This window comes from Camelus ferus, chromosome 35 (genome assembly GCF_009834535.1).
Source record: "Camelus ferus isolate YT-003-E chromosome 35, BCGSAC_Cfer_1.0, whole genome shotgun sequence".
In the NCBI taxonomy this organism is placed as follows: domain Eukaryota; kingdom Metazoa; phylum Chordata; class Mammalia; order Artiodactyla; family Camelidae; genus Camelus; species Camelus ferus.
The window spans coordinates 23,803,741-23,818,457 of record NC_045730.1 but is presented as its reverse complement, the minus strand read 5'-3'; the positions used below and the strand labels follow the sequence as shown (position 1 = coordinate 23,818,457).

Genomic DNA, 14,717 nt, shown 5'->3' with positions numbered 1-14,717 from the left:
CTGAGCCCCACCTGGAAGGATATTCTCCGCGGGTTCTTACATTTACTGTAGAGCTTATAAATGCCCCAGCGTCCACTCCCTGTAGAGCTGGGCACTGAGAGTTCAAACACTCTCCAGTTCTAAATCCTCTTGTCTCGCCCTCGGGCTCCTTGGACCGCCTGCTCCTCCCCGACGTCCAGTGTCCCTCAGCAACAGCTGTCCCTGCAGAATCTCTCCCATCCCTGTTGCAGCCTCTGCTCTTCACGCAGAGGCTGCTCCTGACCCGAGGAGAGAGACGCTTTGTGATGAAGGAGCAAAGTCAGTGGGGTTTTCTGTGTCCCCGTAAATCTAGATGACTCTGTATAGTCCGGGAGTTACTATTCCGACTGTGTACCTTTTGGTTTTTCCTAGGGGATCTAATTGAAAGAGGAAGGTAGGGTAAATGTTGCCTTTTTCCTTTCATGTAGGTGCTAACAATAAAAACCTTTTTGTTGGGGGTGAGGAAGGGGAGATAGATGGGGGATAAGCTGTGAGTCTGAATGGTAATCCAGGGAAGAATAAAAATAAATCATAGGAGCAACTAAAGATAGTTTGTGGTTATGGGAAAGCAGCAGCCACTCCCTAAAATCTCCCAGAGGAGAAGAGGTTGGGGGAAAGCTTGGCTCCCTGCAGTTAGAGTTAATCATGGAATTGTGTTCAATGGTGCTGTATCCAGGTGTCCTTCTTTATCCCTGAAGGGAATTCCTAGTATCTTTTTTGTAGATTCCTTGAAGTTTTTCAGGAGTAGATAATCCTGTTTTCTGTGAAAAGAGACAATTTTGTTCCTTCTTTCTAGGAGTTTTTTTTTTTTCTTATTATATTCTCTCCTTACTGTAGGCTCCCCAGGATGTGGTGAATGGGGCTGGTGAGAACAGACATCTTTGCTCAGTCCTCCATCATGGGGAGAAGGCATTCAGTTTTCACCAGGAAGTACGATATTCGCTATAGGGTTTTTTTTTTTAATAGATGCACTTTACCAGGTTAAGAAAAGTCCCTTCTATTATTAATTTGCTAAGAGTATTTATCAGGAATTGAAGTTAAATTTTGTCAAATGGTTTTTTCTGCATCAATTGAGATGATTTTATGGTTTTTGTTACTTGATGTATTGAATTGCTGACCTGCATTGATTTTATTGAAGGTTGAATGAGTTTTGCTGTCCGCAGCAGAAAATCCACTAAGTCATGGTGCCTTTTGCGTGGTACTAGGTTCAGTTTGCTGGCCTGCAGTTTTCTCAAGATGTTACTTGTCTGCTTTCATATCAGCGTAGTGCTGTGTTCATAAAACATGTTGGGAACTGTTTCTTCCTTTCATTTTTCTGGAGAGTTTGTGTAGAATTAGTGTGACTTTTCTTTTTGAATGTTTGGTAACATTCCCCAGTGAAAACATACCTGGACTTGGAGCCATTGTTTGGGAGAGATTTTTAGCTACAAATTTAATTTATTTTAAAAAAGAGAGAGTGGAGATAGGGAGGAGGGAAGAAAGGTGAGCAGACATGCAAGAGAGAGTGCACCTCTGTCTTTACACGCACACACAGACTGTTGAGGGGATCTTCTTGAGTGAAGTTTGGAAAGTTTATGTCTGAAAGAATCTGTCCATTTCACCTGAGGTGCCAATTATATAAGCATAAAGTTGTTCATAATATTCTCTTAGTACCGCGTAACTCTCAGTAATGACCTATGGTAACTTCCTCACGTTTATTCATAATATTGGTAATTTTTTCTTAATTTTACATCAATTATCTATCACCCCATAATAAGTTACGACACACGTAGTGACTTTAAAACAGCAAAAAGTGTATTATAGAAAAGTTTCTGTGGGTCAGAACTGGGGAGCTTGGGCATGACTTAGCCAGTCCTCGGCTTCAGGGTCTCTCCCAAGGCTGCAGTCGTTTTGGCCAGAGGTGAGTGTCACAGCTGAATGTTAGACTGATGATGGGTCTACTCCTAAAACCACGTGTTGGCAGAATTCATCGGCCACCTTCAATTCCTTGTCGTGTGAGCATCTGCGGCGTGGTAGCTGCTTTGTCCAAGTGTGTAAACTGAGAAGGTTAACGGAGAGTCTGCTAATAAGATGGAAGTCACAGTCTATGTAACGTGTCACAGAAGTGACAACCCATCACCTGTGACAAAGCATCACAGGTTTTGCTCACGATCAAGGAGAGGGAATTACACAAGGGTGTTAAAAACAGGAGGTGGGGGGGTCATTCTTAGAATCTTTCTGTCTTAGTGCTTTGTCCAATTTATTGATCTTTCATAACACTAACTTTACATTTAAATTTTTTTAAATTTTTCTTTTCACAATTTCATTGATTTCTTATCTAGTATTTCCTTATTCTAGTTTCAAGTTGAATCTTAGATCATTGAGCTGAAACCCTTTTTAACAAAGTATTAATAGCATAAGTTAAAATTTCCCTCGAAGCACTGTATCTTGTGAATTTTGATCTATTGTGTTTTTATAATGTATTCAGAATATTTTCAAATTTCCTTTGTGACTTTTTTGATCAAAGAGTTGTTTAGAAACCTGTTATTTAATTTAAAAATATTTGGAGATTATCCAGATTATCTTTTGGTTGTTGATCTCTTATTTAATTGCATTATTGTCAGAGAATATGCTTTGTATGATTTCAGTTATTTTAAATCTGTCAATTTTTTTTTTGGCCCAGAATATGGTCTGTGTTGCATGTTTTGCGTGCGCTTAAAAAGAACGTGTCCTGTTGTTGGACAGAGTGTTTTGTACACATTATTTAAGTTGGTTGATCATTTATTCAGATCTCCTGTGGTCTCCTGTTTGTCTGCTTGTGCTAATTGTTGGGAGAGGAGTGTTCGTTCTCCATAACTATGGATTTGTCTGTTTCTCCCTCCACATCAGTCCACTTTTGCTGAGTGTATTTAGAAGGTCTGTTGCTAGGTGGATGTGTAGTTAGGAGTATTATGTTTTCTTAATGAATTCACCCTTCTAAAGTGGGACAGGCTGCTGTGTTCCAGTCCAGTTCTGCATTCAGTAGCTGGGTGACACCTGCTTCAGTTTTTCCAATTTCCCCTGGCTTCAGGCTTCAGTTTCTTCATCTAAAAAGCAAGGCTAATGAGATCACCTGCCTTCTAGGTTTGTTCGAGGGTTGAGTGAGATATTTGCAGAGACTTAGCTTGACTCCTGGTCCTACTAAGCTTTTCATAAAATGTAATTCTTATGTTTTAACTAAAAATACGAACAAGAGAAAGATGAAATGTTCAAATGTGAGGCGGCCTCTGCTGATTGCGAAGCACAGTGTTCAAAACTCTTATTAAGTTAAATTAGATTATTCTGCAGTTTATCATCTAAATGAGGTCATCGAGCAGTGGACTCAGAGTTTGGAAATTCCCATTGCTTCTGCACTGGCCGTTGACTTCATGATTACAAAAATGAGATATTTAGAAAACAGTTCTTGGCTGCAGTACCATGGGCAGAAGACGGGGAGAGTGTAAGCACTATGGTCCTCCTCTCGCCTCATCTGTTTCTCAGAGCCATTAGGAATCATGGTTTTGCCTTGAAACTGTTAGATAACATGTCGTTAAGGAGCTACTGAGGATTATTTTCCCTACTTTTTACCGTAATATTGGGTGATTTTAATTCTCGGAGTTAATGTTCAAGAAGTTAAAATTAGCCAGTTTTGTTAACATGATAAAAACATGACAGTGGAGGAGTTTGTTTAAAAAAAGAAAAAGGAAAACATACCAAATGTCAGGCATTCAGTACATTTTTCTACATAAGTTTCATCTTTAGCAAAACATGACTTTTTAAAACTTAAAGTAATAAAGCCAGATACTATGTGTGTGTGTGTCGGGTAAGGAGCAGGAAGAAACCCTTGGTGTTAAAAAGCTACTAGCACACTTTTCACAGCTTAAGCCAATAAAAGGCAGAAATCCATCTTGTGGATAGTCAGACAGTTTGGGACGTGTCCTGTCGGGTTAGGAGGCGCAAGAGGAAACAGACAGTAAATCTTGTATATTTCACGCTCCCAGCTTGAACATTAACTCCTGTTCTGCCCGCCTTTGTGCTGAGCCTTAAAGGTTGCCTGAAGACTGCTTTGTGGAAGGAGTTCGAATCAGTCGGCATTTATAAGACTGTCGCCATTTCTCCATAAAACTATGACAGAACAAAAAGTGTCCCCCATAAAGCAGAGAGGAAAGTAAGCACTCAAAGCTAAACATGAATGTTTGATGTCGATCAGGATTCCCATAGCATTTGTTGAACTTGGATCGAAGGTTTGGAGGAGTCAGTCTGCTCTGGAAGATTTTGTGTAGACAACTGTCAACCCAGAAGTCATAATTGAATCTGTGATTGTGTGATGGATTTCACATGACAATCCTGTACTGAAGAGGTAAATACGATCTGCATTAGAATCACCGTTGCCTCTTTATGCTGTTGGTCTATCTCGAATGTTTGCACTCTGGCTTAACTTCTGGGCACAAATCATAGTTATGTTCGTGCAGTGGATTTGTACGGTGCCCTGACTGCACCAGGCACTGTTGTAGGCACGTGAGCTTGTTATTGAACATCACCAACATTTTTTCCCCCTCATTCTAGTGGAAGGACACAGACAATAAATATATATTCATAATAAATTAGTAGTAAATAATAGAGTCAATTGAATTGCTTTTAGAGGGTGATAAATGGCACAGAAGGAAGTAAAAGCAGAGCAGCATCAGCAGACTTGGGTGTTTTGAATCGGAGATCATGGTAGCCCGTAGCCTCATGGAAAAAGTTGCAATTTTTTTCTGGGGGGGCGGTGCAGGGGGAGGTAATCAGGTTTACTGACTGATTTATCAGAGGTACTGGAGATTGAACCCAGGACCTTGTGCATGCTAAGCATGTGCTCTACCACTGACCTATACCCTCCCCTCAAGTTCCATTTTGAACAGACTGTGAAGTTAAGGAAGTTATCCGTGCTCTCTTCTGCTTAGCTACGGAAGACTCAAGGATGGTTTTTATTTTGCCTTTTTTTTTTTAAGTATAGTCAGTTTACAATGTTGTATCAACTTCTGGTGTATAGCATTATGCTTCAGTCATCCACATACATACATACATTCGTTTTCATGTTCTTCTTCATTATAGGTTACTATATTATTTTGCCTTTTAATTTTCTTGCATCCTTGTCATACCCTGAGTTAGGGCTGAGATAAGTACTTAAATCACTCTCAAGTCTGCTGTAGGTGGACGCTTCGGGGAAAACGGATGCTCTTTCAACAAGCTCCCCACTTCCTTTTTCTTTTCTTCCTCTCCCCCCTCTGCTGACATCAGCATAAAGATTGATGCTTCATTAATTGCATTTTTTTCTTCCATTATGAAAGCAACAGGGGAAAGAAAATCATAAGCTCTGTCAGGGCTTGTTATGAACTGCTAAGTTGCTATAGTTTCTATGTAGTTTGATTCCAAGGGGACTTGAAATTGAGTTTTATTAACCGATTTGTCACTCTACAACGCAGAAATCCAGCCACCCACTAATGCGATCATTATAAGATCACGAGTCAAATATAATAGCATAATTATTTTTATTTTATGCTGCAGTATGATAAATAGACTTTTTATAACGTGTCTGATCCAAGGGATACCTAGAGATTCTGTTTGATTTGTCTTGCAGTAAATCAAGTGAGTAAGTGGGGTCTTTTTCAGGTCACAAAAGCAGGTTAGATACATTTGTAGTCTCCAGCGATTCTGGTACTTTTCACTGGAGAGTAAGAGGAGCGAGTCTGGCCAATACCATAAAATGTCTGGTTGTGGGGAGGAAATGAGGAAGAATTGTCATGTTAAGCAGTGCAGGTACACTGAGGGTAAACACATATTAAAAGCTGCTTCTAAAAAAAGAAGAAAGAGGAGAGTAATGAACTCATCTACAAAACAGAAACAGTTGCAGACATAGTAAACAACCTTATGGTTACCCGGGAAAGGGAGTGGGAAGGGATACATTTGGGAGTTTGAGATTTGCAAATGTTAGCTACTATATATAAAAATAGATTAAAAAAAAAAAAACAAATTTCTTCTGTATAGCACAGGGAACTATATACAATATCTTGTAATAACCTTTAATGAAAAAGAATATAAAAATGAATATATGGATATACATGCATGACTGGGACATTATGCTGCACACCAGAAATTGACACATTGTAACTGACTATATACTTCAATTTAAAAATTTAATGGAAGTGTTCATTAGTTATGAGGGAGAAGGAGTAAATATAATGAATCTGTCTTAAGGGAAAACTGGCAAATATAATAAAACATTATCAGGAAAAAAGAAATACATAATAATTTCTATAAAAACTAAAAAACAAAAAAAAGCTGCTTCTGTGACAAGAGCTTTTCACATAATGTGCCATTTTTATGTTTGTGCCAACATGTTCAAAGATCAATAGCAGTGGTGAATAGTACTTGGTCAGAACAGCAGATTTCTTCCCAATATATAATTTAATATTAGACATAAATAAAAATCGATTTTCTCATTAAGACACTGTGACTGTTACTGGAATATATAGTGTGTTAAAACTAGTTGGGCTAATCCCCACCAATCTGTATCTCTTTCTGAGAAGTTTATTTCCTAACAGATTGACACTATAATCTTTATTGACCTTTTCTGTGGAAGGTACCACCCACCGATACTTATATTCTGAAATTAAATTTGATGCTCATCAGCCTCAAGAAAAACTACAACTAAATTCTGTGCTGGACATTTACAAGTGGATATTACTTTATGCTCATTCTTTGTAGGGCTACATGAGTGTCATTTTTTAAAAAAATTCACATTTCATAGATTTCAACATTACTTTCATAATAGTAATACATTATTGTTCTAGCAAATAATTATCCATTAACTCCAGATCTGTGCTAACACATAAATAAGTTCATGTTTGATGCTTTAAAGTACAATGTTGTAGAACATGGCTGGTTCTTGTTTGTTTGTTTGTCTGTTTAGTGTAAGAATACCATACCAATATTTTAAAGCATTTGTTTGGTGTACTTAACAGTTTCAGAATGCTACTGGAGGCACTGGTTTTATTGCCTCAATGCTTCAGTTGCACTTGTCTGTTTAGATTCAGAAAGTAGATCTTTTAGGGGCCGTGTTTACAGAATGAAAAACTTTTATGCGTCAACTAACTATGAATTGACTTTGAAAAGATATTGTGCTTGCATTCTAATGCAAATTCCTTGTTCTCTACACATAAACATTTGTTGCAATCATAAACGCTTACACATATTTGTGGCATAAAAAGAGAAAATCTGAAAAGAGAACAATGAAAAAAACTCAACCTCTCGTGATTACATGGATGAGTCAGTAATTTCAACAGACTTTGGGGTCATTTGGGTCAAAGTTGTCATGTATGTCTTAATTCTCCTATGTAAATAAGGGCTGAGAATTTACATATAGAGCTTTTAAAAATCTTACAATTATAAATTAATCTTTTGGTTCCGTATTTTTCATTTGAAAATGATCACCAAGATAAGTCCACTTACCATCTATCACTTAAAAGTTATTATGATATTATTGACTATATTTCCCATGCTGTACATTATACCTCCATGACTTATTTATTTTATAACTGAAATTTTTTTTTTACCTCGGTCTCCCTCACCTACTTCACTTACCCATGCAGCCCTCTTCCCTCTGGCAACCACCAGTTTGTACTCTGTGTCTTTGAGTCTGTTTCTGTTTTGCTGGGTTTGTTCACTTGTTTCGAGTTTTAGACTCCACATGAAGTGAAATTATACACAGGATGTCTTTGTCCATCTGACTTATTTCACTTTCTCACAAAACCCTCTAGGTCCATGTATGTAGCCAATGGCAAGGTTTCATTCTTTATTATGGCTGAGTACTACTCCGTTGTACGTAAGTACCACATCTTCGTTACCTGTTCATCTGTTAGTGGACACAGGTTGCTTCCATATCTTGGCTATTGGAAATAAGGCTGCAGTGAACTTAGGTGTGCATATATCTTCTTCAATCAGTATTTTATTATCTTTGGGAAAATATCCAGAACTGGAATTGCTGGATCGTATGTTAGTTCTATTTTTAATTTTTTAAGGAAACTCCACACCGTTTTCCGTAGTAGCTGTGCCAATTTACAGTTCCATCAACATTGTACAAGGATTCCCTTTTCTCCACATCCTCCCCAACAATTGTTATTTGCTATCTCTTTGGTCTCTTTGCTGACAGCCATTCTGACTGGTGTGACATGGTATCTTGTGGTTTTGATTTGTAGTTGCTTGATGATTAGTGATGTTAATCATCTTTTCATGTATCTGTTGGCCATCTGTATGTCTTCTTTGGAAAAAATGTCTATTCAGGTCCTCTGCGCATTTTTAATCAGGTTGTTTTTTAGATGTTGTATAAGTTCTTTGTATATTTTGGATATTAACTTCTTATTAGATATATCATTTGCACATATCTTTTCCCATTCAGTGTCTTTTCATCTTGTTGATACTTTCCTTCACTGTGTAAAAGCTTTTTAGTTGCTGTAGTTCCCTTTGTTTATTTTTGCTTTTGTTTCTGTTGCCTGAGGAGACATATCCAAAAAAGAAATACGTTGTGAAGACCAGTGTCAAAGAGCATACTGTTTGTGTTTCTTCTAGAAGTTGTATGGTTTCAGGTCTTACATTTAAGTCTTTAATCCATTTTGAATTTATTTTTGTGCATGATGTGAGAAAGTAATCCAGCTTGAGTCTTTGGCATGTAGTGGTCCCATTTTCCCAACACCATTCATTGAAGAGGCTGTCTCTTTCCCATTGTATATTCTTGCCTCCTTTGTTACAGATTAATTGACCATATCTGCAGGGGCTTACTCTGGGGCTTTCTGTCTGTTCACTGATGTGTGTGTCTGTTTTTGTGCTAGTACCGTCCTGTTTTGATTTCTGAAAGTCTGTAGTATAGTTTGAAATCAGGGAGCGTGATACTTCCAGCTTTGCTTTTTCTCAAGGTTAATCTGGCTACACGGGGTCCTCTGTGTTTCCATGCACATTTTAGAATTCTTTGTTCTACCTCTGTGAAAAATGCCAGTAGTATAATTGTGACAGAGATTGCATTGAATCTGTAGATTGCCTTGGGTAATATGGTCATTTTAACAATACAAACTTTACCGATCCATGAATACAGTTAATTTTTCTGTTTGTGTTGTCTCTGATTCTTTAATCATTGCCTTATAGTTTTGTAAGAACTAATCTTTTACCTCCTTAGGTAGGTTTATTCCTGGGTGTTTTATTCTTTTTGATGTGATGGTAAATGGGACAGTTTTCTTAATTTCTCTTTCTGGTAGGTTTTCATTAGTGTATAGAAATGCAACAGATTTCTTTTTAACATTTTTTTAATTGAGTTATAGTCATTTTACAATGTTGTTTCAAATTCCAGTGTGTAGAGCACGGTTTTTCAGTTATACATGAATATAGATACATTCATTCATTGTCAGATATTTTTCTCTGTGAGCTACCAAAAGATCTTATATATATTTCCCTGTGCTATAAGTACAATCTTGTTTTTCTGTTCTACATTTTGAAATCCCAGTCTGTCCCCCAGCAACCACAAGTTTGTATTCTATGTCTATGAGTCTGTTTCTGTTTTGTATTTTATGGTTTTTTTTTTTTTTTTGGTTTATTTGTTTTTTAAGATTCCACATATGAATGATCTCATACGGTATTTTTTTTTTTTTTCTGGCTTACTTCACTTAGAATGACATTCTCCAGGAGCATCCATGTTGCTGCAAATGGCGTTATGTTGTCGTTTTTTATGGCTGAGTAGTATTCCATTGTATAAATATACCACTTCTTCTTTATCCAGTCATCTGTTGATGGACATTTAGGCTGTTTCCATGTCTTGGCTATTGTAAATAGTGCTGCTATGAACATTGGGGTGCAGGTGTCATCCTGAAGTAGGGTTCCTCCTGGATATAAGCCCAGGAGCAGGATGACTTGGTCATATGGTAAGTCTATTCCTAGTCTTTTGAGGAATCTCCACACTGTTTTCCACAGTGGCTGCACCAAACTGCATTCCCACCAGCAGTGAAGGAGGATTCTGTTTTCTCCACAGCCTCTCCAGCATTTGTCATTTGTGGACTTTTGAATGATGGCCATTCTGACTGGTGTGAGGTGATACCTCATTGTAGTTTTGATTTGCATTTCTCTGATAATTAGTGATATTGAGCATTTTTTCATGTGCCTATTGATCATTTGTATTTCTTCCTTGGAGAATTGCTTGTTTAGGTCTTCTGCCCATTTTTGGATTGGGTTGGTTGTTTTTTTCTTAGTAAGTCATATGAGCTGCTTATACATTCTGGAGATCAAGCCTTTGTCGGTTTCATTTGCAAAAATTTTCTCCCATTCCATAGGTGTCATTTTGTTTTACTTATGGTTTCCTTTGCTGTGCAGAAGCTTGTAAATTTAATTAGGTCCCATTAGTTTATTCTTGCTTTTATTTCTATTGCTTGGGTAGACTACCCTAGGAGAATATTTTTGAGATGTATGTCAGATAATGTTTTGCCTATATTTTCTTCTACAAGGTTTATTGTGAAATGGAACAGATTTTTTGTATGTTGATTTTATATTCTACAACTTTACCAAATTCACTGATGGATTCTAGTAGGTTTTTGGTGGTATCTTTAGGATTTCCTATGAACAGGGTCATGTCATCTGCAAATAGCGACAGTCTGACTTCTTCCTTTCCAATTTGGATTCATTTTATTTCTTGTCTGATTGCTATGGACTATTGGTTAGGACTTCCAATACTATGTTGAATAAAAGTGACAAAAGTTTTTCTTTGTAGTTGATTTCTAGTCTAGTGTTTGGAAAATATACTTGACATAATTTCTGTCTTCTTACATTTACTGACACTTGTTTTGTGGCCTAGTATATGATCTGTCCTGGAGGATGTTCCATTTGCACTTGAAAGGAATGTTCTGCTTTTGGATGGAATGTTTTCTGTGTATCTGTTAAATCCATCTGGTCTTAGGTGTCATTTAAGGCCACTGTTTCTTTATTGATTTTCGGCCTGAGTAATCTGTCCATTAATGTTAGATGGGTGTTAAGGTCCCTTATTATTATTCTGTTACTGTCAGTTTCTCCCTTACGTCTGTTAATATTTTATGTATTTAAGTGCTCCTATGTTGGGTGCATATATATTTTCAATTGTTATACCTTCTTGTTGGAGTGACCCCTTTATCATTATGTAACACCTTTCTTTGTTTCTTGTTACAGTGCTTGTTTAAAAGCATTTTTTTCTTCTTTTGTTCTCTTCCCTTTTGATTTGATGACTATCTTTAGTGTATGTTTGGATTTTTCTCTTTTTTGTGTGTATCTATTATACATTTTTGACTTGTGGTTACCATGAGGTTCATTTATAATCATATATACATATATACATACACACACACACATACATATATATATATATGCACACACATGATTATTTTAAATTGCTGATCTTGAGTCTGAATGCATCATAACAACTCTGCATTTTATTCCCCCTCCCACGTTTAATGTTTTTGACATCATATTTCACATCTTTTGTGTGTCCCCTAACTACTTACTGTGCATAAAGATGATTTTACTGCTTTGTCTTTTAATCTTTCTGCTAGCTTCATAAGTGGTTGATCTATACCACCTTTACTGTTCGCTTGCCTTTACCAATAAAGTTTTCCTTTTTCCTTTTTTTTTTTTCCTGCTTAGAGAAGCCTTTCTAACATTCCTCGTAAAGCTGGCACAGCAGGTGCTGAACTCTTTTGGCCTTTGCTTCTCTGTAAATCTCCTTACTGTGCCTTCAAATCTGAAGACAGAGATCCTTGATTATAGATTTTTTCCTTTCATCACTTTGAATATATCATGCCGCTCCATTCTGGCCTGCAAAGTTTCTGCTGAAAAGTCAGCTCATAGTCTTATGGGAGTTCCCTTGTACATAATGAATTTCTTCTCTCTTGCTGCTTTTAAGATTTTCTCTTTATATTTAACTTTTTGCCATTTTAATTATCATGTGTTGATGTGGGACCTCTCTGGGTCCATCTTGTTTGGGACTCTCTGTGTTTCCTGGACCTGAATGTCTGTTTCTTTCCCCAGGTTAGGGACGTTCTCAGCTATTATTTCTTCAAATATGTGCTTAGCAGCTTTCTCCCTTCTCTTTCTGAGACCCCTTTAGTGTGAATGTGAGTACTTGATGTTGTCCTAGAGGTCTTTTAAACCATTCTCATTTTTTAAAGTTCTTTTTTCTTTTTCTCTGTTCAGCTTGTGTGATTTCTACTACTCTGTCTTCTAGTTCACATACCTATTCCTCTGTATCATCTAATCTACTGTTGAGCCTTCTAGTGTATTTTTTATCTCAGTTATTGTATTCTTCAGCTGTTTCTTCCTTATATTTTATCTTTTTTTAACTTCTCACCATGTTCATCCATTCTTTCCCCACGTTTGCTGAGCCTCTTTATGATTGTGACCTTGAACTCCCTATCGGGTAGATTGCTTACCTCCACTTCCCTTAGTTCTTCTCAGGTTTTGTCTTTGTTCCTTCATTTGGAGCATATACCTCTGTCTCCTCATTTTGCATTGCTCTCTGTTTATTCCTGTATATTGGTGGGTGAGTTACATTTCCCAATCTTGGAGAAGCGGCCTTATGATGGGAACATCCCATGGGGCCCAGCAGCACACTCCTCTCTGGTCATCGGGGCTACCTGCTCTAGGGAAGTCCCTGTGTGGGCTGTGTGGGCCCATCTGTTGTGGTAGGGCTGACCACCAGTGGGCATGCTGGTCCACAGCCCAGTTGGCTGCCGGGCCCTGCCTCATGTGGTGGCTCCCAGCCCACCATTGTGCAGAGCCAGATGCCAGCATGGCTGGTTGCAGGCCCCAGGGTGCCCTAGGGCTGGTCCTGGCCTGCTGCTGGGCAGGAAAGCACCCAATGCTGATGGGCTAGAGGAAGACTCCAAGGTGATGGCACTTGCCAGCACCTGTGTCATTGTGGTAGAATGAGCTCCCAGAAGTGTCTACTGCCTGCATCTGTGTCCCCAGGGACTGGGTGCCTCCTCCCTCTCCAGAAGGCTCTCTAAGATCAGCAAGTGAGTCTGACCCAGGCTCCTATCAGATTACTGCCCCCATGCCAGGACTCAGAGCATGTGGGATTTTGCGTGCGCCCTTAAGAGTGGGGTCTCTGTGTCCCACAGGCCTCTGGCTCTCGTGAAAGTAAGCCCTGCTGGCCTTCAGCGCCGAAGTTCTGGGGGCTCATCTTCCCGATGCAGGAACCCCAGGCCGGGGAGCCTGATAAGGGGCTGAGACCCCTCACTGAACAGGGAGGACCTCTGCTGTCATACTTACTCCCTGCTTGCGGGTCTCCCACCCAGGGGTGTGGTGTTTGCGGGTCTCCCACCCAGGGGTGTGGTGTTTGCGGGTCTCCCACCCAGCGGTATGGATGGGTCTGGACTATACCTTGTCTCCACCCCTCCTACCCGTCTTGTGGCTCCTTCTTCATATCTTCAGTTGTGAAAGGTTTTTTTTGCTAGCCTTCAGGTCGTTCTCATCCATACCTGCTCTGTAAATAGCTGTGATTCTGGTGTGCCCCTCGGGAGGAGGTGCGTTCAGGGTGTTCCTACTCTGCCATCTCAGCCCCAGCCTCCAAAATCTTTTTCTTTTTCTTTTTCTTTTTAAAAAGCATCTTTGCATTTAGTTAATATGAATAGTTTATTAAATGTAAAGCTTTAAATGAAACTTTTCCTAGCATCACTTCATTAACCCCTAAGTGGGCTGTATTCCTGTGGCTGAAATGAATGTGCTCTTAATCAAATCACACATGACACACTGGCCTACTCTCAGGAACGAATTAAATGCACAAAAGTAATTAAAAGTAATAGGCTTTTCTCATTATCTTAATTATCCAGCTGGCACTTTTTAAACACACGTTTAACAAGCGTTTCGACTAATGAGGATTGATGTGCGTGGCCTTTATTCTTTCTTCCCAGAATCTGCACACAAAGTGACTTCCTAAATTCTTATGAAATAATAATAAAAAAAAGTTACATTTCTGCTTTGAATAGGAACATTCTTTTACTTTCGAAGCTAGCAAGCACATTCACTTAAGTGCAGTGTCTGAATTCCCAATTTGCAAATTCCAAAATGATTTTTTAATGCACTTTTTTGGTTTTTCCTCGGATATCATCATCCAGTTTGATCTTCCTTAGCCCTGAGTCAAGAGTCCTAACAGACCTGCCGCGTGCGTGCTGCACGGGCTCAGTGCGCTTCTCATCTTCATTAAGCTGAGCTTCAACTTCTGCCACTTTCTGTAGCCAGAGTCTCTTGCCTTCCACATACACCGCTTTTCATCACTGTTTGAAGTGTGGGACAGCTTGGAACAGGGTGAGAGGCTTGGTGACGTAACGGATCACGGCCACAGACAGACAGCAGAGCAGCAGGCTACCTGCGCTCGTGTTCTGTCTGCTTTGATAAGATGCTAGATTGAAGGGAGAGAACGCAGACTCTTGAAGCAGACGGACAGGCTTCTGAATCACAGTTAAGCTGCGCTCCAGATGTGCGATCTTAGGAGAATTCCTCACCCTCTCATTGTCTCAGTTTTCTCATCTGTAAGACGAGGATAATCATACCTTTCTCGTAGGGATGTTTTGAGGATTAGTAACGGGGTGTGGAACACAAGCCTGCCGCACAGGAGGACGTGCTTGTGTCACTGCCATTCCCCTCCCAAAGCCTGTTGT

The 14,717-nt window shown here is 39.0% G+C and overlaps 1 protein-coding gene across 3 annotated transcripts in view; it reads left to right on the top strand.

Annotated features, from left to right (window-relative positions):
* MPP7 (membrane palmitoylated protein 7) overlaps positions 1-14,717 on the top strand; it is a 163,007-nt gene that overhangs the window by 126,316 nt on the left and 21,974 nt on the right. The window lies entirely within an intron of this gene.